The sequence below is a fragment of the Cavia porcellus genome, unplaced genomic scaffold (genome assembly GCF_034190915.1).
Source record: "Cavia porcellus strain 051 isolate PalLab524CR breed Dunkin Hartley unplaced genomic scaffold, mCavPor4.1 scaffold_12, whole genome shotgun sequence".
Classification (NCBI taxonomy): Eukaryota; Metazoa; Chordata; class Mammalia; order Rodentia; family Caviidae; genus Cavia; species Cavia porcellus.
In genome coordinates this window covers 74,835,588-74,862,079 of record NW_026947495.1, presented here as the reverse complement: position 1 = coordinate 74,862,079, position 26,492 = coordinate 74,835,588, and the positions used below count along the sequence as shown (strand labels likewise).

The window sequence follows — 26,492 nt, the reverse complement described above, 5'->3', positions numbered from 1 at the left end:
GTTCTCTGCAGGGACTCAGTAAAGAAAGAAAAGTTTGAAAAGAGCTTGTGCAATACACGTGTAAAGTGCACTTCTTTCCTTTTTTGTGCCAAATGAACAAAAGCTCACCTCTTTGCCCAGCTCACTGGAAAGGAACACAGAGCTGTTTGAAGTATAGCACATTCATGTGAAGACATTCTGCGTTCAGAAAAGTTAAGCTCAGAAATCTCCTGTGTTGCAGATCAGGGGAAGCTAAATCTGCACGGCCAGTTACTTTGTAGTTTATAGTTGAGTCACTGTAGGAAAGCACATCAAAGGCATTTTGTTTACTACATATCTCAGTGCAGGGAACTTTAGGCTTGTGAGCATAGAAACTGCCGGCCAAGTGGCTCATAATAGTGTGTGACTAAACTGATTCTAAAAGATAGCACCTTGAAATAATGATTAGTCACTGGCAATTAGGTGTTTCTTTTTAAAAAACATTTTCAAACACTTTAGATTCTTTCTTAAACAAGGACAGACAGAAAATCAAGAAAAAAACCTTTGTATTTTGTCTTTTGTATTTTATGTACATTTATACACTTACTAATTATCCACTTTGGGTGAGTAATTCCATTTGGATGTCTTTAAAAAATCCATAAAACATAAAATATGAATTAATTAATTTATACTGAAATAAACTTGTCCTGGGTGAGCTGGGGGTCTGTGGTTGCATTTTATTTCTGCATTTTGACACTTTCTATTTGTATTTTATTTTGTTTTCTGTATTGATGCTTGTAGATTTCTTACGGTAGATAGCTTTATCCTTGGGATAGAGGCTTCCCTAGGAAATGTCTGTTTCTCGGGGATGTCTTCTAAGTGTAGGTTCTGGTCTTTGTGTTTATCCCAAGATCCTACCTTTCCAGTGTATTAAGGATGAGAAGTTGCTATCCATTTGGCTTAGCACCCTGTCTTTGGTTCTGGGCTACAGTGATGGTCATAACCTCAGACAATGATTATAAGAGGTATAACATCCTGGTGCGGTGGTACAGTGTTCAATAGCACCAGTCTCAAGCACAGCCTGACAAACTGTACTGACTACTAGCCTCAAACCTTTGACCGTGGGAGCAAATTCTGCAGTTATATAACAAAACCCAGCACTTACTCAGAACCCTGTGAAATGTATAGCATTTTTAATCAGGATAATTTACTACAGCAACTTGCATGAGTTTGATTTAGGAGGATGAAAAAAACAATAATCTCCTGTTCAGTGGAGACTGAGTGGTGGGCATTGCCATAGATAAAAGTGTGAATGTTTGAGATTATTGTGATGAAACCTCTTCTTTGTCCTCTGTGGGATGAAGTAGTGTAGTACTAAGAAGAAAGTTAATAGTCTAAAGTTTTTCAAAGTTTTTGTGAATAGTCTCAGTTGGGAAAAAGTATTTTAAAAAATAAGTGAGATGGTATTAATCCAGAATTCTCCTAGAAAAATCATTCATCTCTGTTCTATTCTTTAAGTTCCTCCTGAATTATCTCTTCCTACAATTGCCTTACCCTAGAGTCAATGTCCAAGAGAAATCATGAAACTTCTAAAAATTATATTCATTTTTTAGATGAGAGAATCTAAAGGGAACTTACATCCTGATGAGTCACCCACACCGCAAACTATAATCCGCAGTGTGTGTGGACACCAGTCAAAATATCAGCTTAGATATTTTTTGATGACTGTCAAGTTACTAAAAAGTCAAACTTGTTCGAACCAATGTTTCACTGTTTTGTAATTTTTCCCTTAATTGAAAAATGATTAAACATTAGCCAAATGGGGTCAAATGCAGCTGGACAATTTTTTTCTTAACTCTAAAATTGACACCATGTGAGCTTTGTAGGATGACTTTTTAAATTTTTAGGTTTCCAGAAATGTGTTATTACCCCAAGAGGAATCACTGAGTAGGTTGGAAGTTTCCTATTGCCTCTGTAGGAGACAGGATAATGTGTGACTTCACACAAGATAGGCAGAGTGTAATTGATTCTGTGATGACAATCTGAGGTCTTCCTTGGCAGAAAGATATACAGAAGTGCGCAGTAAAAATGAATGCCTTTCATCTCGGAGTAAGCCTGTGTGGTCCAAACTTGGACATGCTTGAATGCTTCTATGCAGAGAGAAAAAAAAAAAAAAAAAAAAAAAAAAAAAAAAAAAAAAAAAACCCTCTACCTTCAAAGATCTTAGCTTCTTTTATATCTTTTAAAATTTTTCCAGCAAACTTCTACAAATGCATGTTTATTCATTATACTCAGGCACGATGTATTCTGAATTCAACTAAAAGCTCTCCTTTAACTAAATAATAACATTCTTTCCCTTTCTGCAGCTCTCATGGTCATACCCGTGGCTCGACAGGGTTTCCCCATTTAATGTATGTGTGATGATTGCATCTGACCACGGGCTAACCCACTCACACGAGCTGTGCTTGTGCTCCTCGGGTGGATATTCTGGTAGGTAAATAATCAGAAAGACCCTCTGACTTCTCTTCAATGCCAAGTTTAGAGTTTGCTCCTTGCGTTGAGAAACTTTTTAGTTGAATCAGAGAACGAGTCCTTGCATTTAATCTTATGTAAATCAGCCACAGGAAACTTTGCTATTTATTATGTAGTCCATCTTTCTTAATTCCCATCAGTGTCTGTATTCCACCCATGTGGCGAAGCTGTATTGAACTTGTCTGCATGAGAATGTTTGTCTGGTTGTCATATGCTCACTCAGACATGGCGTTGAGCTCATTGAACAGAACTTAAGTATATTTATGAACCACTGTCCGCACAATAAATACTATTGTGTTTTCCTTAAAAATGAGTATTGACTTAGCGACTGTGGGATTTGTTTTCCAGTTCTTGAGTTGGATTTTACAGATCCAGTCACTCGTTGCTGGTGATCTTATCAACACTTTGAGAGACTCTTGCTGGGCTTAGGAATGTAATTTGCACCAAGGTCTGTTATCTTGTCCAGCTTTTCTTGTTTTGTGGTGATGTAAAGTGGTGAAACAGTAGGCACACAATGTTGCTTTTAGGAAAATCTCATAGAATCATTTACAAATGAACCAGCATGAATCGCATCTCCTCACAATGGTGACCTTTGCTCTCTCCTCTATCTTAAATCTTCCCCATACTGTTTTGCTTCTACCCAGACAATATTCAGGAAAGTCCTCAAAGTTTCTTCTTGTTGCTTTAATGTTCCCTGCGTATCTGCTGCTACCTTCAGATAAAGGAATCTGCTATGGTGGCTGCACTTTGTAGGACAACTACAATATTGCTTTAATTTTTGCATTACTGGGGATTGCCCTGGTCTTATTCTCTGTGCCTCTTTACTTTTTGTTTTGAAATATCATCTCGGTCAGTCTCTAAGTTGTTCAGGCTGGGTTTGCACTTGTGATCCTCCCGTGGCAATCTCTCAGAGGACTGGGATTGCAAAATGACTTTGGCTCAGTTCATTTAAGTATAAAACAATACACTTTCAAAACTAACTGATTCTTGCACAAGTTTCAGGTGTTTGATTTCGAATTTCAGGTGTGTCTGTGTATTTTGAACTTGTTCTCTGTGCGCTGTATTTAGCTCCTTTGTCTTGACATTTTCCTTTGAAAAGGTAACAACAGAAGTAAAGAAGCAACTTAGTTCTTGTACTGATTGGTTAATTTTACATGCCCATGTTTGATGATCTGGGTAGCTATTTTGAAGATAACAAGAGGCATTATGGTAGCCATTGTTAATTTAAAATTATCTTGTTTTGAAGTCCGTTTATCATTTTAACTGTTTTTTTCCTTTGATCTTATTCCCTTTTGTTTTGTTTGATATTATTATATCTGATGGTATGGGCAGCTATTTTGAAGATAACAAGATATATTATAGTAGCCATTGTTTTCCTATTATTTTATTTTGAAGTCCTAAATTACTTATATTGTTTTATTTTGATTGCTTTTATTATGTTTTGTTTGATTTTATTATATCTGATGGTATGGATTGCTATTTTCAAGATAATGAGAAACATTATGGTGGCCATTGTTGACTTCCTGGTACCTTGTTTTGAAGTTCTGTATCAATTGCATTGTTTTGTTTTGATTTACTTTATACTGTTTTATTTTGTTTGGTTTCATTCTCTTTCAAATAAAAATATTTTTTAAAAACTATCTGATCTCAATTCAGAATTGCAAAATTTTATTTTGCAATTAGCTGGACGTCCTCTGTATATTATTTGTCAGAATAAAAAATATCTCCTAACACAAGATTAGAGTTACATCTCCTTTCGTATCCAAGAGCATCTCTGAGGCCCCAGAGTACTCCGATTTCCCTGAACACTGATGCAGATGCCCAGCATCTTTTTTACTCTATAGCTGGTGGTCATGGTTCTTACTGCAGTTAAAGGAGATTGTGATTGTTCATGTCTCATATCAGAGTCTTTCAATGCATGCCTACTCGATGACTATTTAAATGATGTACAGGTATAATAGAATAGAGTTATCACAATTTAGTGAATTACGGGTAAATAGTTTTTGGTAGGGTAGAAGCCCAACCACAAATTTCTAATTGGACACAGGGATAATGCATGTTATCTGAATCAAGCCCCTGAATGAAAAACTAAAAAGAGAGACAAAGAAGATAAAATTAAATCTTGTACATGAATAGGCAGGATTTATATTGCATGTAAGGATGCATTTACTTGAGTGATTTGGGTAAGGAAATGTGTTTATTGGTTTTCAAAGTTGATCAGGTTACAGTGATTCCAAGTAAACTTTAAGCATGTAATAGTAAGAAATTTCTTTTGAAAGCAGGTGACTGAGTACTAATTAGAGAAGGCTGGAAGACTGACACCAGAAGAATCTAAAGTTTGGGTTTGGATTTGGGAAAAAACTGTTTTTCCCATTCCTGGCTTTATTTTCCTCATCTGTCAACTCATCAATGGTTTGAATAGTTTGCCAAAGCGCACTAGGCAATGCTGTTATGATTCTCCACTGATAGATAATCAAAGTCCTAGATGGTCTCTGGGGTCCAGATTCATAATCTAAAATTGATTTTAAAAAATACTATTCAATTTACACAGCCATAATAATTTCCTCTTACTCCTCTAGAAGAAAATTTGTTAAGGAAGTGGGGTGGTGATAAACAAGCAGTTAAGTCATACTTCTTTATTGGTCCAGAATTGTTCTAGGGAATTTTATATACAAATCCTGGCTATAGAGAGCAGGCCATCAAGACTGAACCACAGCGCCTCTGGCCTGCCCAGCAGCAGAGCTGGAGGCTGGGTCTGAGGGGTTCACAGAAAAGCGCTGGCCTTTGTTAACTGCAGATTTTCTTCATGGAATACAGTTTTCTTATCATGCATTTACATAGAATATGAACTTCAAAAATGTTGCTCCTTCTTCAAGTCACAGGAAACCATTATTCTTTGTAAGGAAGTGAATTATAACATCACACCCCAAGATTCCTCCACTCCACTTTTCCAACATTCCTTGGCAGTTTTAATTCTTAAAACTGGCTTTTAGATATTTTGTCCCTACTGAAAAAATCTTAAGAGCCGTGGGGACTGGATTCTCCTGTTTGGTTTGAGTGCACGGAGTGATTTCTGGAAGGGGATGTGCCAAATTCTGCTGTTTAAATTGTGACCTTTCTGTAGGACAGTGTTTCCTAACACTTTCATATGAGATTGTTTTGAACTTGTTTCTAAAAATCAGCAGTCCAATGATTATTTCTAGCCTTGATTGATAGTCATAAAATAGATTTAAGTTTTCACTTGTGTTACAAAGAATACAAATATTTTCTTTAAGGATAGGTTTTTGTTGTAATGATTTTTATTGCTGATGACACCTGCATTTGGCCTTTATTTGAGTGTACTTTTACTATCAAATCGAATTTTGCAAATCTAATTTTTTTCAAGAAGATTGAGTTCTTCCACTAATTATAATAAAATGTTTTATTATGCTCAGCTTTTTTTAAAGCAATTTTTCAGTTTTATATTCTATTCATTATTTTTTCTAAGTTTAAATTTTTCTGGGTTAATGTGTGTAGTTGTCTTTCAGCTCATTTCCTAACTACTAAAATGAAGTAGGGTCAGGAGAGAGCAGGTACAGGGAAGTGTGCAGGCTTACTGTTCTGCTCCTTCGAGATTTGAAGTAATGGGTTTTAAGCAAGATCGCCTCTGAACCTTTCTACTATGCTCAGTTGCTTGAGTTCAGCAAAGTTGCACACTTCAGGAGTGTGGAAAGGTACTGATGACTGAGGAAGCAGGCATATAGAGTAGAGTGATGATCTCTACTCTTTCCTGCATCATCAAGATTTACCCACTAATTATTTCTTTTGGTATAAAGTATGCTCTGGTACCCATTGTCATTAAGCAAAATTAATAACAAATGCAAAACCTCTTGTATCTCACTCCCTCTCAACTGAGCTACCACTCCATTTACCATCTTCCCTGCGAGCCTGACTTCTGAAATGAATTCTCAATGGTCTCTCAGATCTGGCTCCTCACTGTTTATTCTCCTTTTACCTACTCCATCTAGCCTTCTTTCTCATCAGTCCACTGAGACAATGCTTATCACAGAAGCACTATGGCAGTTACGGGAGTGTGAACCTGCCTGGCTTTGGGATCTGCCCAGAGGAGTGAGGGAGTGCCCTTCGGCATATGTCTGAGTGGGTCATAGAGATGTGGTCTTGGCGTCTGTGTCTGGTCCGTCGCCTTCTTTTTTGGTAGTGTTCTGTTTCCCAGTGGCTATGAACAAAGGAATTCTGCTCCACCATGGCCTTCTGCCATGATATTTCTACCTTATCACCAGCTAACCACGAACTGAATTCTCTTAAAACATGAACCAGCTTAAATCTCTGTTCCTTTAAATTGTGGATATTGCACCCAGCAATGGGAAAGCCAATGCAGCCAGTGCCCACCATTGAGCAGAAGTAATAGTGACCTCTCAGAGGATTTTTTTCTTCTTTTGGTCACCAAAATATCACTAACCCATACGTCCTACCATAACCCCAATTTCTTTGGTTGCTTTTGAGGCTTCCTTTCAGGAATTTTAAATGTTGGAAGTCACTTTTTTGGGATTTACTTTCTTTTCATCTAATCTGTTGTTCCTAGGAATCTCTTGTATTACAAAGGATTTAATATTACTTGTGTGCCAAAAACCTTCATAAATAGATCTTCCAATATTGAAAGTCCTTGAATTTCTAGATCTACAGTTGATTATGATAGCTTTAGTTTTGTACACTAAGAAATATAATGTGCTTTAGGTCCTTATTTGTCAATGAGATAACCTACAACTTTTCTTATACAGCCCTTGTCTGGGTTTTTTTCAATTTATCTTAGCTGTGTGAAAGAAGTTAACATCTTTTGAAGTCTGATAAAATTTGGCTCTAAAGTTGTCAGCCTGCTACTAACTTTTAAGGGAGAACTTGGATTACAGATGATATTTATTTAATAGCTATGGAATTTTCAGATTTTCAGATTTCTTTTTTGTTATTGTTTGTTTTTCTTTTTTTGAAACAGGCCTTGCTATGTAGTCTAGGCTAACCTTGAACTCAATATTGCCCAAACTTTCAATTTTTCTGCTTCAGCTTCCCTCGTACTGGGACTAAAGCATGCACCACCACTCCCAGATCAGACTTTACAATTTCTTGAGTCGTTTATAGCCAATAGTGGTTTTTTTAAAAAATGTTTTTCTCTTTGTTTCTCTATTATTTTCAGATCAATTGTATAAAGTTATTCACAGCAGATATGGCAGTGGATATGGTGATCTGGAAATGGTGTTTACTCAACTTCTTTTCGTTGTGTTGCACTGTTTGGATCTTAAAATGTTCCCTGTGCTAAAGCTCTGGTCCCAGGGGCACTACTGGGGAAAGTGGAGCTTTTGAGAGGTGCGGCATGGTGGGAGGTCTGCAGGCCTTGACAGGTGGGAGCTGTGCCCTTGAAAGAATGCTAGGCCCTGGGTCTTCACTGATAAACCTTCTCCTCCACAGTGATCAACTGAGCTGTTTTACTTCCTGTGCTCCCACCAGGGTATGCTGCCTCACTCCAGGCCCAATAACAATGGGGTCATTTGGATGGCTGGCTGTCACTTTATAACTAACAAATATGCTTTGGCAATTCACATTCTCTTCCAGTGGTGGAAGAATTTACATTTGAAACTTTCTCTCAGTTTACCTCTTAGGTGGATGGGAATTGGCCCAAAATAAATTACGCGAGTGTGTGTACAGGGTGGGGGGGGTATTACTAGTGAATTATACCACTAGCTCATAAACTACTTTTAAAAAATATTTTGGGAGAATTAAAAACATTGTGAAAGCTTGGTTTAAAAAAAATGAACAGAAATTTTCATGGAATTCCACACAGTTATGGAAGTTATGAAAAAGAGTCTTTGAGGCTCATGTTCTTCATGCTTAAAAATACTTTGGATTCCACTTGGAGAGTATTCAGTTGGAGATCATAGGACTCAAAATTCCCAGCTTCTGGAGTAATCACACCAAGCTCTGATCTTTCTGAAATCAGTATCACTGCTATAGCAGAAAACCCTATCCCAAGAAAGAAGTTTATAACTCTACGTTTTCATTACTTTTTTTTTCTTCTGCCAACTAAATTGGAAAAATAAATTTCTATGGCTTATTTCAACTGCTCTAATGTGAAAGATACTTTTGGTTGGCTACTCAACAACTATTTCTTTCTTGCAGTCAGAGTCCCAGTCTGAAGGAATAAGGTGCTGTATCGAATTTTCCCCTGTCTTTCATTCTGTCTCTTTGGTGAGTTACACATCTCCACCTTCGGCATGTGACTTTGTAGCACTTTCAACTGGAGTAGGAAAATATATGTCCCCTGTCCACCTATGTTGAACTTGGTCAGGTACTTTGTTTGGCAAATGGAGTGTTACTGAACATGAAATGAACAGCCTCCAGGTACATTTGTGTGATATTTATCTGGCTTCCTGCATGTCTTCTGCTTGTCATAAGAAGAGCAAGCTAGGGTGGCTATTAGTGCCGGAATAAACATACATGTGGGGCAACCCTAAAAGAAAAACACAGTTTAGATCCAATCAGTCCTAACCAAATCCAGCAGAACCATAGATAACCTACATTTCCATGAGTGCGGAACAAATGCTTCCCCACCCACCACTCATAAGTCACTAAACTGGGGCTGTGTGTTGTAGAATACAGCTGCCCAGCTCCAGGAGATGAGTAGTAATCAAGCTAAATGCATCCTGTTGTTCTCTTCCAGACACTTGATTTCTAGATTCTTTTGAAGCTAAGGGCAACCGAATGGCCCAGTCTTTACATCAAACCAAATGAAAGTAGTCTATGGAGGATTTATGGAAGTGCTTTTGCTTCTTTGGAGAAGGCATAGTAGGGTTGGAAATGTCTCCTGTTTGACCTTTTTGAAAACTTCACCGTCCATCTTGAGGCCCTAACCTGAAAGGTACAGAGAAAAAAAACCTGACAGCTAAGGATGATGAAGCAGATGGAAAATCTGGGTTCTAGTCAATATATTTCAGTGGTTGGACAACACCAAAAATTATCTGTCTCTAGACTTCTGAGTTAGGTTTTCATTTTCTTGCTCTCCAAGGCATTTCTTATCTAATGAGCCTAATATGTCAGCTTAGTCATACTTGTCACCGTCAGAGGCTTGAGTGATGCAAGAGGAAGGGGAGCCATGTGATCCTGTCTCCTCACATGGCCCCAGAAACCTCACTTCTTATTTATTAGGTTGCGGGAACTTGATGATTTTCCTGTGCTTCCTCTTTGTTAAGATCTGTATAAAGACAATGAAGTAATTGGCTTGTGGTTGCCTTTAACTAAAATCATGGTGGAGACTGATTTAGATACAGTGAAGCACATCTCGTGAGACCACTTTGTTCAATGTTGGTTTCTAGGAAGGAAGCTGTGTCAGCTGCTAAGCCACCCAGCAAGCACATCTCTTGATGACTATGGAGTAGCACACTTTCGAGTTGCAGAAGAGCCATGTGAGGGGTGGATCCCACCATCTTCACCTCACCCTGGGTACACACAGAACCCAGTGTGAATTTGGGCCATGTGGGGTGTTAGTACATGGAAGGGAAGTATCACTCAGAGGGTGCTGTTTAAAAGACTTATCCTTGACAGAGATTTGTGAACAGTCAGATACATGAACTTGAGAACTGCACACCTACCCAGAAATTTCTGCAAAAGCTCTCTGCTGTTGGAAAGTCCTGTCATTGGAAAGTGTTTCTTTTGTAAAAATCATCTGTGAAATAAAGTCAAACTGTCTTTGTTCAACCAGGCAATCTGCACAGTTTTTAAAGCCAGATTCAGAGGAAGACATGAAACAAGGCTTCCTCAGTCAGGCCAAACCCTACTCTCGGTGCTGTGCCTCAGTGGACTCCCTGGACAGAGCAGCTGTAGGTGGTGGTGCGGCCTCTGTGCCTTCCTGGAGTGTGAGGCTTTCCTGGCTTAAGCAGCAAGAACGTCAGCAAGGAGAACAAGATAGAAATGGACTCAAGAATAGAGCAAAACCCTTTGATGACATCTTTGCACCTTTCATGGAAAGTAAGATGTCCTCTGATTCACCTCGGAAGTCTTCATTTCTCAAGGTCAGTCTTCTGCTTGTCCTTAGACTGGCTCTGATAGTTGCCTGCTGTGGTTATGTGATCTCAACATCAGGAGCACCTGGAATGTGTTCAGGGTGTGCTGAAACCCAGGACAGCCAGGGTGGGTGGAGGTGTTTAGAATGCATCAGGCATTGAACACTGAAAACCCGAACCCTTCAGCAGTGAGTCTGGTATTTAGCTAGGCTTAGGACCAATGGCATGATCACAAAGGCCACAGGAGAAGACTTCTGGACTGGATATGAGTTGGTCCAAGTCACGTGAGCATGGAAAATGAGATGAGACAACAGGTTGAACTTGGTCTCTTGACTGCCTAGCTCTTTTGTGTGACAGAATCTAGGTCCCAAGCTACACAAAGCTTATTTATTTGTTACTCCAGAAGACTGGAAATATGGAGTAGTTTTTACTTAGATGTATCTGATGTAGCTCGTGTTATGGTCTATGTGGGCCTTTCTAGGTCAGAAGAGAAAGTCCTGAAAATTACCTAAGATGGAGATGCTAGTGAACTCACAATAATTTATTGAAGAATTTATCAGCATATCTATATCTATATCTATATCTATCTATATCTATATCTATATCTATATCTGTATCTATATCTATATCTATATCTATATCTATATCTATATATACTACTAAAGACCTGCAGGAACATAGGAGATTTTCTTAAAATGATACCAAAAGAGCAAAGTGAAGAAAACCTAGCAGACCATGAATGCTCCTGCTCAGATCAGAGCTGGTGTTTAAACCAATCACTAAGGTAACATTTTTATAGAGTCTGGAGCTCAAGGATGGTTTGTGGTAGCTTTGCAGAGATACAGTATTTGGCCGACCAGGAGTTTTATGTAAGGCTCATTCCTTATACAACCTGGAGCTATAAGAAAGGGCTAAAGGTGCTGCATTCTCTAGAATATGTTAAACAGTACTTCCAGCTTACTTAGGCATTCTGTCATCTGTCACAGGCTCGCCTCAGATGCATCGTAGAGGAAAGGTGCCAGGGAGCTGCTCTTGCTATATTGAGAGCCAGTGAATCTGGGTTCATCACCCTCTGAGGAGCTCAGAGATGCCTTAATGCAATGGAAGTCACTTATTGGCAGCTGTGCACACTTCAGGCAGGAATCCTGTGGGCTTTGAGGATCATGTTACCTCTTCTTCACCTGGACCCAGCTTGTGAAGATGCTCCATCTAGTGTGCATGTCTAGTGTCTGCAGATTGTACATGTGTGTGCAGAACACATGTCCTTAAAGGTGGGTTCTATCAAATTCCACCAAAACCTCGTATCAACCCTGAAACAAACACCAGACATTCCCACTCTTGGAGGGAACAAGATGATAGGTTAAGCAGGACATGAGAGTGAAGGAATACTGCCTCTCATTTGGGACTAGCAGATGATACGGTGGTACAGCAGGGCTTAGCAGTGGAAAGTGAATGCCATGGTAAGCTATATGGTGTAATCAAAGAGTGAGAGAGAAGGATTACATAAGCTATTTTGACACAGCAATCCTTGACCACGATTAGCAAGCATGGCTTCAGTCTGAGATCAGACAGATGTCTTCGTAGAAGTACTTTTTGTATAAGGCTGTGATGACCTCTGTGCAAGGCTGTAGTGGGGCTGAGTCTTTTGTGATAGTTATTACCAGGCAGTCAGGTATAAGAACGCTTCCTTCATCATCTCCTGCTTAATCACTGCTTTTGCCGTTGTTGTTGCTGTTAGGGTTGGCACGAGACACTCCATGCTGATTCTGACAGCTTTAACAATTCTTTCATTCATCACTGACGATGACACGGGCTGTGCAGCAGATAGAAGAGCAGGGTCCCTTCTGAGATGAGGAAGTGAATCCCCCAGGTGAACCACAGGTGGGCAGGTAGATGCCTTGTTTTCTACACAGCTGTTATACCTGGCTTTGGAGGGGTACCCTGGCAGCCAATCAGGGCTGCAGGACAGGAGGGGTGTGGGTGACCTGCATCCCCAGGGCAGTGCCAACAGGGAGGCCTGCATGCATCCCAGTCCTGTCCATGAAGGACACCTCTGGCCCTGCTCACACCTATGGGGTGACAGTGGTGCTGTGGCTGAGCCAGCTGGTCACCTTCCCCAGGGTCCAGGCATTCACCCTGGCAGGCAGCACAGGATGCTGTCTGGGATTTGTAGAGCAGTGGAGACTCTGACAAGGTTAAGGGGAGCAGGAAGGAGCCCAAAGGGGCTCCTGAGGGTGGGGACGGCGGTAGGGGTTGGGGCGTGACTTGAGCTCTGTATTGCTGGCTGGTGAAGATGGCAGAGACCCTGACCCAGCCCAGCCTGGCCAGAAGGTGGACGGTCCAGGTGGGGTTGAAGTGCTATTGCTTTTGCAGGATCTGGGAGGATGGACAGTGGTGATGATGTGAAAACCTGCTTTTTGGTATGGGGGTCTCCAGTGGCTATGGGAGCGAGTCCCGGAGGCAAATGTAGCTGGAGATTAGGCTGCTTCATTTCATAGTGCTTTGACCTTGGCCACTTCCCTTAACATTCCTGGGCCACAGTGTCCCATCCTTCAAAGAAAGAGCTAGCAAGACTGCACTTCAACATGCAACTGTATCCTAAGGTGTGGACTGAGTGGAATATGAAGAAGCCTAAATCAACACTGGACATTATTTTCATTGATTGTCCTCTTATTATTACACCTCTGGGCTGCTAAGAAAGTTACATGCTGACTGGGATGGGGATTCCATTCTCACTTCTCCCTGCCCTGTGCTTGCTCACTTCCCCAGCACCACCCACACAGCTGGGCTCAAGCACCCACTGGCACAGGACCCAGTGGGCCTCCCTGCAGTCTGGGCCGGGGGAAGGTATGTGGAACTGTGCCTCAGCTTTTTAATTGTGTACGATATTTTGCACAGTGTAGTAGAACCATCTAGGCTATTAGCATATTAGCATATTCTAGGCTATTAGCATATATGATAATGAGTTAGCATTATCAAAGCATTCACTGCCATCTTAATAGCCAAAGGCTTTGTGTAGGATCCTTTAGTCAAGGACTCCCAGTGCAGAAGGGCCCTGAGGTGACTCAGCCTCCTTCCACTTTCCCGAAGAGGAAAAGGATGTCCCTGGAACTTGAAGTATCTTTTCCTGAATGGCAGAGTCACAGGGACTGCAGTGGGGTGGTCACACTCCCTCTGCACCACAGCAACTCCCTGGAGGCAGATTCTATGGCATCCTGAAGAGGCCCACGGAGGCTGTTAGGGACATTACTTCTACTGGAGAGATGTTCCCCCAGGAAGCAGAAACACTCCAAATGCTCTGTTTTCCCAGTAGAGAAGACCAAGTTGAATGACTCAGGAAAAAGATGAAGATAAATATAGAACAGAAATATCTTGTTCTTTTTCAAGCTCTTCCTCGTTATAGGATATAACAGCAAAGGTGTGTTCTCCAGGTGGTTTGATTCTCAGTAGCTGAGCACACCCTTTATATGATGAGACCAGAACATGTGTAACCTTTATATGAGACACTTGGACACATGTGGGGTATTTTGCAGGGTCCAGTGTTCCCTTCAGGTTGTCTTACATACTCAATGGGATATTTCCTGCCCAGGACATGAACTGAAAGATGACAGAAATGTTGGATGCACAGTTTGAATACACCTGAGGGATTGGAGTAGAGTTACACATTTAAGTAGGAGTTCCAAAAATCCCTTCACTCCCTGGCAAAGACACATGGACTGTATATTCCATGTTGCAGGTATATTGCTCCTCAGTGGTCACAGGGAGAGGATGGGCGCACACAGGGTCAGATTCAGCTCTTCTCTTTTACCTTGACTGTTGAATATAAATAAAGCCACAGCCCTGCTGTCCCTTGTGTTCATTCCTTTTTGTATAAGACACATCCGAGCGCCTCTTTTGTGTCTGTGCCTGACTCTTTATTCTGTGTTGTTTTGGTTATTGTTTCTGGGGCTGTGGATTGGTTCCAGTCCCATCCTCAGGTACAGTCTGCAGCAATTTGGGCCAAGAATATCATGAGGGTCAGTGATCATAGTATCTTCTCTCTCATTCAGAAACGTGGCCTTTGAAGTTGCTTGGCTCCTCTCCTGTGAAAAGGAGGCTAGAATTAAGTAGCAGTGCTACACAGAAACCTTTGGATATGGCCAGCAGAGTTCTGGATGCTTTGGATAATCACAATTTGAGTATCATTGAAGAACATGTAATGAAACTCAGCCCTTTTAATTAGAGGTAACAACAAGAGCTCAAATAAGGCAATGCAAGTACCACCCAACCTAAGCAGTGGCAGAGCTGGGGCCAGTGGTCCACTGACTCCATGGTCAGGCTCCTTGTGGCACAGACACTGCCCCTGAGGCCAGCTGGACTCATGGACTTGGCTCACGCAACTGGTCACAGGCATTTCTGAAACAGCAAGATATTTGCGTTTACCTTCCTATGGGAGCAAGAGTGCAGAGTCAACATTTGCACTTACAGTGCTTGTGTCAGAGCACACACTCATCCTTCCACTAACGCAGTTAACTGCTGATGGACATGTATTATCTAAATGCAAGACAATGGGCAGAACCTGAGCTCTTTCATGTCTGAGGATTTCATTTTGGGAACCAACTGCTCTGACCTCCCAAGGAGTTTCCAAGTCAAAGGTATGCCAGGCCTGAAGACAGAAAATTAAGGCAGCCATCTCTGCATGATTCACATACATGTATCACAAAGTTAGTACGTACAAGACCCGTTTCTTGGCATTCTGGGGCATGGGATAGTATTGGGGCTGTACTGCATCACTCTGCTTACTTACTTAATCTTTGGTCACAGAGCAGCAAACCAGCCAGGGGTCATTTTAATTCTGAAATTTAGAAGAAGGAAATGTGACTCCAATTAAGTGGTTTGTTCATGATCTTTAGAAAGTAAAAGTAATTGAAGCAATGAAATCACTGACTGCACTCTGTGGCTGCGTGGTTCATTTTGATTCAGTTCTGCTGCAGCCCAGCCCATCTGGCTCTGTGGTGTACACCTTCAAGTCCTGGTTACTTCTATTTTGCTTTAACCCCTGGGGTGTTCATTGGTAAAGAATCTACTTGGGATCCCAAGTCCTTCCCAAGTCTTACCTTTCAACATTTCACTGAGGATTCTGTGGTGATAAAGAATCACTTTATAAAATTTTTTAATAGCTTTTGTTAAAAAAAATCAAATTTAACAAGTGATTGGTTAAGGTTTTGTTCTTAGGCAGATAAGTTTTCCAAGAAATAAGATCTTCATCCCTCTACATCCCCAGCACAGAAAAACAATGATAACAACAAAAGCAAAGCACAGCAAAACAAAAAAGATATGTTATCTAATGGGGCATTGTTTTCCTTATCCAGTCATTTGGGCTGACTTTTTCTAGTTGGGAAGTATCTGAGTTTACATACACTTTCACACACACACATCTAATGATGCTTCAATGTTGCAAAGCTTTTCAGTTGCTCAAAAATTTTAAGACATACCATCCAAAAGAAGGTTGGTTCTACAATTGAGGAAGACTTGAAGGCATGGAACAGGAGTCTGGAAGGCCCTGAGGGAATTATTCTGAAGAGTTCTCAGAGGCTGGTAAACAGAGTTTCATGCCTCCTGCAGAGAATGCTGAGCTACAAGGCAGAACGTCCGGCTCTGTGTATCAGCGGGAACCTCACCTGCCTACAGACACCTCTCTTGTTGCCTGTGCATGCTTGAAGCACTCTGTATCCTTGTCTGTCTCTCTGGTATCCTTTTCTTCTTTTTCCTCTTGGAAATATATTTACTTAATATATTTTTTAATTAACAGTTTGAAATTGTGCATATTTACAAGCTAAAGTTTGACCTATAAATAAATATATGATGTGAAATGATCAGATTAGGGTATTCTTAGTTACTTCTCTCTCATTGCTTCTCTCTCTCATTAGTTACTTCTCTCTCATTACTTCTCTCTCATTGACAAATACCTGATACTCAAAATGAAGGAAGAAAGGTTTATTTAGCTCCAAGTTTGTGGAAGTTTCAGTCCATAACCAGCTGTCTCCAAAGCAGGGTGGCATGGCAGAGGGCAACAGTTCTTGGCAGTGGGAGACAGCACAAGCAAAAAGAGCAAAAATGAAAGGAGAGAAAGCCTCTTTTCCTCCCTTGTATTTTAAGCAGGATATCTACCCTATGGTAAGTAGCACTCACACAGTCTTCCTGCTCTTCTCCTACATAGGCTGAGCACATTTACAAAGTGAGGACCCTAGCCCCTTGCTGAGCCATTTAGTTAAACTTCTAAACTTCTCAAGTAGATATAAGGAATCAGCCATCACAACATCCTAGGGTGTAAACAGCCCCCAGGGCATGCCCTCTACACCCTAAATTGTAGAATTGCAGAGTCACTTATTCAAGCTTCTAAATTTCTGAAGATGACACGATGTATCAACTATTACAGGGTAGCTGGCATAGATTTCACCTCAGACACTTATTGTTTCTTTATATTTGGAATATTCAAAAGTCTATGTGCTGTTTTGAAATATTAAATGAATTAGAAACATTAATGTTATCCCTCCCATCCAAATGCATTTAAATACCCATTAACCACCCTCCCTCCACATCCCTACACCAGTGTTTACTTTGGTGTCATAAAGTAATTTCGACATTTCCACAGTCATCAAGAAACACAGCCAATGGAGGAAAGCACAATTTCCGGGAGTAATAGTTGAGATAAAGCTACCTCACAGAATATCAGCGTTGTTTATAAGACTGAGTAAATTTTAACTAGATGGTTGTATTTAACCATTATAGCTATGGTACACAAACCTGAAAATTTTTAAAACACATTACCCACAACATTACAATATGTTCTACAATTTCCATCTTGTTGCTATTCTATGATAAGAAACTCCAAAGAGGAATGTTATCCTAGCATATTACCAGTAAATCTGTTTTCCAGTTAGCCTAAATTTGTTAACAAAATTTTGCATATACTCCACTGCATAATCTGATATAAAATTCTGACATGGTTTCTTGGTATTTGCAACGTAACACTACTAGTCAAGAAAATAAACCCATCTGTGCAAGGAGGGAGTATTTCATTTTAAAGATTCAGGGACTGAAATTCAAATGCTTAAAAGACTTCAGCCAGGTCACAGAGCTAGTCAGCTCTGGAGCTGGGCTTTTTTATTTACATCTGAGCTACTTCATTTTCAGAATTCTTCCCCAATTATAGGTGACTTTGCAATACTAACCAGCTGCTTTGAGAGTCTGGGGGCAAAGCTATTCTACAGGGTACAAGATTTGCAATTTGATAGGAAGTGTTTTGGTTTTGGCTCCTTCTGACAGCTGAGGGATCTTGGTAGAATTTATTTACTCTCTCTGGAGACTCTTTTCTCATTTATCAAACTGAAGTAGTAACTGAGGCATGGACTCCTGGACACCATGTGATGTGTGTGAAACACAGGACGTACAGTGTGTGGTTAGCCTGGGCTCCATCCACTAGCGAGGCCGACATGATCACTTGCTGAATCGCAGGTTGTGCTTTTGGTCATGGACAACGGTGGGAGCATTAAGTGTAATGGGCATGAACCTAGCTGGGGACACGAGATGAATAGTGAAGAAGAAAAAAGACTTTCTGAGTTCACCCACCATGACGGGGCTAGTGTCCTGTGGGAAAGAAACTGACAGAGATAGCACACTAGATCCACTGGACAGAAGCCTGGGGTTTAAAGTACTGAGCAGCCATCTCTCCTTTATCAGCAGTTTAAAAATCGTTTTGTATTATTTTTAAATGTTGAAGGAAGAATTAAAATGTTCTCCCCTCCCAACACAGCTGTCACATTTTAGAGTAAGAAAAAAAATTAAACGTGATTTTTTTAGGTTATATTAATAATTGCTACTTAAGAGAGATCCTGAAATTAAGTAATTTGATTTCTAAGTGTTAAAATCTTTCATGCGTAACTGCAAAAGTAAGTGATTTCTTGGAGGTGTCACATCAGTGTCCAAATAAGGTAAAATAATGTGTTCATGTGTGACTTCTGCATGCCCTGCCCTTCCAGGGAGGAGTCAAAGAGGAGGCTGAAGACTAAAATGAAAGAATAGGATCTTTGTTTAATTAACTGCTCCAAGTCATCTGGCCAGACCTCTAGATTTTGTCCAAACTGCTGGCTGGTATGCACACATGGCTATGAAGCTAGTGATGCGGCTAGTTTAGATGGAGATGTGTTTATGGTGTAACACACATGCTGAATTTGAAGCATTTGAAAAGTTTAAATTGTACAATAGGTATTTCTAAAATTGGCTATATGTGGAAATAAGATTTTAGAAAAATAGGGTTAAGTAAAATATGTTGGCATTACTTTCATCTGATTACAACTTTTTTATTGTTAGTAAAAAAGTAGTTTATATGTAGGACTTGCATTTTACTAGTATTGGATGAGACATACAATCAAATACTCTTGATAGAAGTTTACTATACAGAGGCTAGAAGACCATGTTAGAAGCCACTAAAACAATCTGAAAAAACAATGAGAAACTTCCATGCCAAGCCTGATCTGCTCAGCACACGGCACCTGTACAGCAGAGGGAAGAAAGAGAAAGACAAGATACAAATTTTGAGGCTTGAGAGTTCTTCTAGAATGGCAATGAGATCTTTGGGTTGGTTCCTAAAACACCAGTAACTGGTAAAAACTGACACAAACTTTTAAAGTCTCCAGAAAGGGCAAACAGGAAATAAACTATTTATTGAAGAATAACTAGTAGTTTCTGCTGTGCTCGGCCAGCTCCAGGGATTTGGGCCTACCTGCCTGAGCCCTCACTATGGAGACTGGGTGGCCTGGGGTGAGTGTCCCTGTACCATCTCAAGCCCCGAAGGGAGTTTAAGATCCTTGCTTTCACTGGCCAGGGAACTTTGTGGCTTCATGACACACTGGACCTGCGCAGGGCTTGGGCCTGCCTGCCCCACCCCCAGTGACCCTCTCTCAATCCAGGGAACTGGGCGGCCAGAGTCCCAGAAGCCAAGAGCATAGAAAAGGATTTCCAACAGGCCCAGGGGAAGCCTTGGAATAATACTTAAAACATGGAAATATAGGAAAATGACAAAATGAAAGACCAAAACACAATCTCAAGCCTCCAGCCCATCCCAAGAAACCTTAGGAGCTATGTACATAGAAGAAAACATATGCCATACACCTGAAATACCTGAAATAATAGCAACTGAAATAAAGAAGGAACTATAGGAAGCTTTAAAGGAATTCAAACTAGAAATAGTCTCCCAGGTAAAAGAAGAAATGATAAAAGAAATGAAAGAGATGCTGAACATATCTAAAGAAGACACAGTTAAAAATTAGAGGAACTAAACAAAAAGATAGAATCCCTGGATGAACAATATAAGAAACAAACAGAATACATGAAGCAGATGCAAAGAGATATACAGGAAATCAAAAACTCCACTGAAAGTTGTAAAAACTGCCTCAGTGAAAGTGAAGATAGAATTTCAGACCTCGAAGACAAGATTGCAGGTAGTGAACAGGAAAGAAAAGCTCTTTTAAAAATAACAAGGAATCAGGAAATAGCAATTCAGCAGCAGCAAGATGATGCAAAGAAAAACAACATAAGATTGATAGGGATAAATGAAAAAGGGGACAATACAAAGGATGTCAAGAGGATGTTTAGAGAAGTAATAGCTGAACATTTCTCAAACATGAGAATGGAAAATGACATCAGGATCAGTGAAGCATAGAGAATTCCAAATAGCCCTAACCAAAATAAAACTACACCCAGACATATATTAATCACCATCCCAGAAATCCAACATAAGAATAGAATATTAAAAGCTGTCAGAGAGAAAAGACAGATCACCTATAAAGGGAAGCCTATCAGAATCACAGCAGACTTCTCAGCACAAACAACAAAGTCAAGAAGAGCACGGAGTGAAGTATTTTAGATCCTAAAGGAAAATAATTTCCAACCTAGACTGATGTACCCTGAAAAACTGTCCTTCAAAATTGATGGAGAAATAAGATACTCCCATGACAAAAAACAGCTGAAGAACTTCAAGCCAACCCTGCAAAGAATACTGAAAGACAGTTTAGATACAATTAGGAAAAAACCACTAAGGAAAGCAGACAATTAAACAGAACAAAAAGATAAAGATGCAACAGCAGAAAGATAACATATTAACAATAAACCAATATATAACAGCTATTCTGTTTGCAGACAATGTGAACTTCAAACCAAGAATGATCAGAAGAGATAAAGAAGGTCATTACATACTGGTTAGGGGAAAACTTAAAGAGGAAGAGTTAACAATCTTAAATATACATGCACCAAACTCCAGAGCACCCAGTTATGTAGTGCATGTATTAATAGAAATGAAAAACCAAATTAGTTATAACACAATTATAACAGGAGACCTTAACACACCATTAACACCAAGGGACAGATGAACCACACAGAAAATCAGCAAAGAAATAACAGAACTAAATCACACCTGTGAACAAATGGACTTGATAGACATATACAGAATGTTCCATCCAACAACATTAGAATACACATTCTTCTCAGCAGTAATGGGACAGTCTCTAAAACAGACCATATACTAGCGCACAGAACATATTTAAATAAATGCAAAAGAGTTGAAATTATCCCATGCATGTTATTGGATCATAGCGCCATGAAACCAGAAATTAATGATAAGATACTGCAAAAATCCCACAAACACATGGAAACTGAATAACACACTGTTGAGTAATCAGGGGTCACAGGGAAAATTAAAGAAGAAATTAAACAATACCTACAAGCAAATGAAAATACAAATACAACTTACCAGAATCTGTGGGATGCAATGAAAGCTGTCCTTAGAGGAAAATTGATTGCACTGAGTTCTCACATCAGGAAAACAGAACGAATACAAATAAATAACATGATGTTACACCTCAAACAGCTAGAAAAAGAAGAACAAGTCAAGCCCAAATCCAAAAGAAGGGAGGAAATTATAAAAATCAGAGGAGAAATTAATGCAATAGAGACTAAGAAAACAATCCAAAGAATCAATGAATCAAAGAGTTGGTTCTTTGAAAGAATAAATAAAATTGATAAGCCCTTAGCCAACCTTATTAAAAAAAGCTCAAATTCACGCAATAAGGAATGAAAAAGGCGAAATCACTACAGACTCTGTAGAAATACAGAAGATCATCAACACCTATTTCGAAAACCTCTACACTCATAGGTTTGATAATACAGAAGAAACAGACAGATTCCTAGAAACATATAAAGTACCAAAGCTAGGTCAAGAAGATGTAAAACTGCTGAATAACCCAATTTCTATTAATGAAATTGAAAATGTAATTAAGTCCCTACCTACAAAAAAAGCCCAGGCCCAGATGGATTCACTGCAGAATTCTACAAGAAATACAAAGAAGACTTAATGCTGACACTCCTCAAACTCTTCAATGAAATTGAAAGGGAAGCAATCCTTCCTAAGTCATTCATGGAAGCAAATATTACTCTAGTACCAAAATCTGAGAAAGACCCAACTAAAAAAGAGAACTACAGGCCAATCTCTCTAATGAACACAGATGCAAAAATCTCCAATAAAATACTGGCAAATAGGATGCAGCAAATTATCAAGATGATTATACACGATAACCAAGTGGGATTCATCCCAGGCATGCAGGGATGGTTCAACATACGTAAATGAATAAATGTAATCCACTATATCAATAAAGCCAAAAGTAGGAATCAAATGATCATTTCTATAGATGCAGAAAAGCTTTTGATGTCCAACATTCATTCATGAGAAGAACCTTACAGAAAATTGGAATAGATGGTCTTTATCTCAATATAATAAAGATGATCTATGACAAACCAACAGCTAGTATCATAATAGATAGCCAAAAACTGAAGGCCTTTACCTTAAAATCAGGCACAAGACAAGGATGTCACTTATCACCACTTCTATTTAATTTAGTACTGGAAATACTAGCCAGAGCAATTAGACAAGAAAGAGAAATAAAAGGGGTAAAGATAGGAAAATAAGTTAAATTATCATTGTTTGCAGATGACATGATACTCCCCAAAATTCTACTGAAACACTCCTAGATATAATAAATGAATTCAGCAATGTAGCTGGATACAAAATCAATATTCAAAAATCAATAGAATTTCTATACACTAACAACAAAATCACAGAGAAGCCACACCCTTCATACTAGCAACCAAAAAAATGAAATATTTAGGAATTATTCTCACGAAAGAAGTGAAAGATCTATATAGGGAAAATTATAATACCCTGAAAAAAGAAACTGAAGAGGATCTCAAAAAGTGGAAAGACATCCCTTGCTCATAGATAGGAAGAGTAAATATTGTGAAAATGGTCATTCTCCCAAAACTCTTATACAGATTCAATGTAATCCCAATAAAAATACCATCAATATACCTCATAGATTTTGAGAAATCACTTCTAAAATTCATCTGGAACCAGAACAGACCTAGAATAGCAAAGACAGTTCTAAGCAGCAAAGGCAAGGCCAGAGGCATCACAATCCCTGACTTGAAGTTATACTACAAAGCAATTGTAGTAAAATCAATATGGTACTGGAATCAAAACAGAGCCGAAAATCAATGGAATAGATTAGAAGATACAACCACAACTACAAACACACTCAACCACCATATCTTTGATAAAGGGGCCAAACATGTTCACTGGAAGAATGACAGTCTCTTTAATAAATGGTGTTGGAAAAACTGGCTCTCCATACGCCAAAATCTAAGACTAGACCATGCCTATCACCTGTACTAAATTAAAATCTAAATGGATCAAAGATCTGAATATTAAAACAGAAACACTAAATCTATTTGAAGGTAAAAACCTTGAAGACATAGGAGTAGGTAGAGAATTCCTGAACAGGAATCAAACCACGTGGGAAATACTTCCCAGAATCAATAACTGGCATCACGTCTTTTTAAAAAGTCTCTACACATGAAAAGAAATCTCTAGCACAGTGAAAAGAAAAACTACAAACTGAGAAACAATCTTAGTGAACTGTCCCTCAGTCAAAGGACTTCTGTCTAAAACATATAGAGTTAAAAAAAATCAGACCCCCAAAATTCAAGGATCCAATCCAAAAATGGGCATCTGAGATGAATACACACTTCTCAGATGAAGAAATGCAAATGGTAAATAAATACATGAAAAAATGTTCATCATCATTATTCATTAGAGAAATGCAAATTAAAACCACACTGAGATTCCATCTCACTCCAGAAACAATGGCCAGGATCAAGAAAACCACCAGCAACAAATGCTGGAGAGTCTGTGGCTAAAAAGGAATTCTTCTGCACTTTTGGTGGGAGTGTAGACTGGTGCAACAATTGTGGAGGTCAGTCTGGAGATTTCTCAAACAGCTGAGATTGTAAGTCCCATTTGATCCAGTTATTCCACTTTCAGGCATATTCCCAGAAGAACTGAAAACATCATACCACAGCGATATATGCTTATGGCAGAACAATTTGTAATGGCCAGATCTTGGAAACAACCTGTATTTTTATATAATGGACTACTACTCAGCTATAAAGAATGATCACATTGAGATATTTATAAATAAATGAATGCAGCTTGAGATCATACTCATAAGCAAAATAAATTACACTCACATGTATAAATACCGAATAGTTTCCCTAGTACAAGAAATGAGTACATAGAAGTATGTGGTAATCAGGATTCCCCATTATATTGTTTTGAAACCTTATAAAGTTTTCATTCATTAATTGGATGGTTTTAATCTGGGTTGTTTCATTTTATTGTCTGTGATGGTATGAACAGCTGTTTTGAAGAAAACAAGACATTATAATAGCTAGTGATGATTTTATCATCTTGTTTTGAAGTCCTACCAAGCTTTTGTTCTTCTGTCTCCATCGCTTTTATCATGCTGTATCTTATTGGATTTTATATGTGACAGTATAACCAAAAATTTTTATAGACAAGGAGATAATATAGAAACTATTGTTCGTTTTCTGTTAGTTGGTTCTGAATACCCTGTAATACTTTCGTTCTCTTGAATGGTTTTACACTGTCTTTTTATGTTTGATACTACAGTATATGAAGGTATACTCAAATATTTCAAGGAGACACTATGGTAGCTACTGTTATGTCAGATGGTCTTGTGGTGAAACACTATGTTGCTTAAATTGTTCTGTTTTGACCTGTGTTACTATGTCCTCTTTTATCTTAATCATTAAAAAAACCAAAAGAATATCTAGTAAACTTTGGCAGCAAAAGCAGCCGCAGATGGTGGCACTGAAGCCAGGTACATGTTGCAGAGGTTCAACGCTAGGCTAAGAGGTGGGGTCTCCCTCCCCTCCCCAAGCCTACACGCTTCATTACAGGGAGCTGCTCCCCCAAGGGTCTGCTGTGACTAACGGAGGCCCACTGCTCCTGGGGCAGAAGCTCCACAGCAGGAGACAGGCCCAGGCCTTCTGTCTGCACAGTTGTGAAGTGCGAGTGCCACCCTGGGACGGGCCTTCGTGCCCACACAATTTCTAAGTCGCTGAAAGGCAGTCACTATACAACTCTGGCATTAACTTAAAACAAGAGAGCAGTTCAGGTCTGCCAGTGTTTTCACACACAATGGATATCCTGATGCTAAGCAATTAAGAGGAGGCTGGCAGCACTGTGAGAGCAAAAGCTAAACCACAAACCAGTCTTCCAGGAAGAATAGCAGCAAAGACAGCTCAAGAGTCCATTGGGATTAGCATAAGCCTCAAAGACTGGCCTAACAACTAACCCTGCATTTTCAGAACAGTAAGTACTCTGTAAAATACCATCCTGATGGAGACACTGGTCCCAACTCCTGGGACGTAAAATACCAAGCATGAACCCGTGAGTGGGGGCCTTGAAGTGATCAAGACTATCAGGGGTAGAGTTCTCGGTTGTCCCAGAGTGTATGCTCTGGTGGGGGAGGGGATAATTGGGGACAAGGACAGTGATAAAGGGCAAGGCTATGTATGAATGTGGGGAGGGACTGCAAGAAATCTGTCCATTTTGTTTTCCTCTTACAATTGATTCTTTAAAAAAAGACTGCCTGGGGTAAATGGGCACTTCTGGGGTGATGAACTATTTGAAAATTGCAGCAATGATGAACAATGCTATGAACATACTAAACCCCCTAACCTGCCCACCTGAAATGCAGTTTGTGAGCTGCTACATTAAGCAAAACACAATCCCACAGACCTGTCTCAGGCAGCTTTTAACAAAACACCATACACAGAAATCTGTCTCACAGTTCTGAATGCTGGAAGGCCAACAAAACAGCATCGGGTGTGATGTCCAGCGAGCTGGCTTCCTGCTTCACAGACGGCTGTGTCATCTCATGACAGAAGAGGTGAAAGAGCTCTGTGTTTTCTTTATCCTGACTAATCATCTCCCAAAGGCCCCACTTCCAAGCCCAACAGACTGGGGATTAGGTTCTAACCTGCTGGGTGATGGGGGTGCCTGTGCACGCCTTAGCGCGTACTGCTCCAAGGCCCTCACAGCAGTCTCGTGAGCATTCACCGGCGTGTACTCCTAGGACTTGTGCGCTTTCCTGTTTTATGTTAATACTTTTATATAAATTTTATGGAATTCTTATGCAGAAACTGGAAAATGTAAAATGCTAAGTAGTTTAGATGTCATAACTTTATTGCTATAACATAAATAGGGCCCTTGGACTGTTTCCCAGTTAGCAATAGGAAACGTGGGCCAGATGATTTGAATTTGCACGTGTGAGATCTTAGGTGCCCCTAACAGCTTCAGTACGGCCAGCGGAATGTAAGTGATCTGATAGCTCTAGGTTTCCCTGGGGTAAAGACACCAACAGGGACGGAGGACGGAGCCCTTCCTTCCAGTGCAGGTCACTGCTGGCTGCTGAATGCGTCTCAGTTACCAACTTTACATCTTCTCCGACGTGGGGCTAAGGAGACACACACTACATAAGGCCCAGTCCCCGCTGCGCT

At 39.8% G+C, this 26,492-nt stretch overlaps 1 long non-coding RNA gene across 2 annotated transcripts in view; it reads left to right on the top strand.

Annotated features, from left to right (window-relative positions):
* Window positions 1–16,392, top strand: part of LOC106025447 (uncharacterized) — a 54,826-nt gene extending 38,434 nt beyond the window's left edge. Inside the window, exon 3 of one of the 2 annotated variants that reach the window (XR_010050922.1) lies at window positions 14,588–16,392. This is a non-coding gene — a long non-coding RNA (uncharacterized LOC106025447). Of the gene's footprint in view, window positions 1–10,237; window positions 10,650–14,587 lie in introns of those variants that run through there. The other variant, XR_010050923.1, reaches the window with a different exon arrangement.
* The last annotated feature ends 10,100 nt before the right edge of the window (window positions 16,393–26,492 follow it).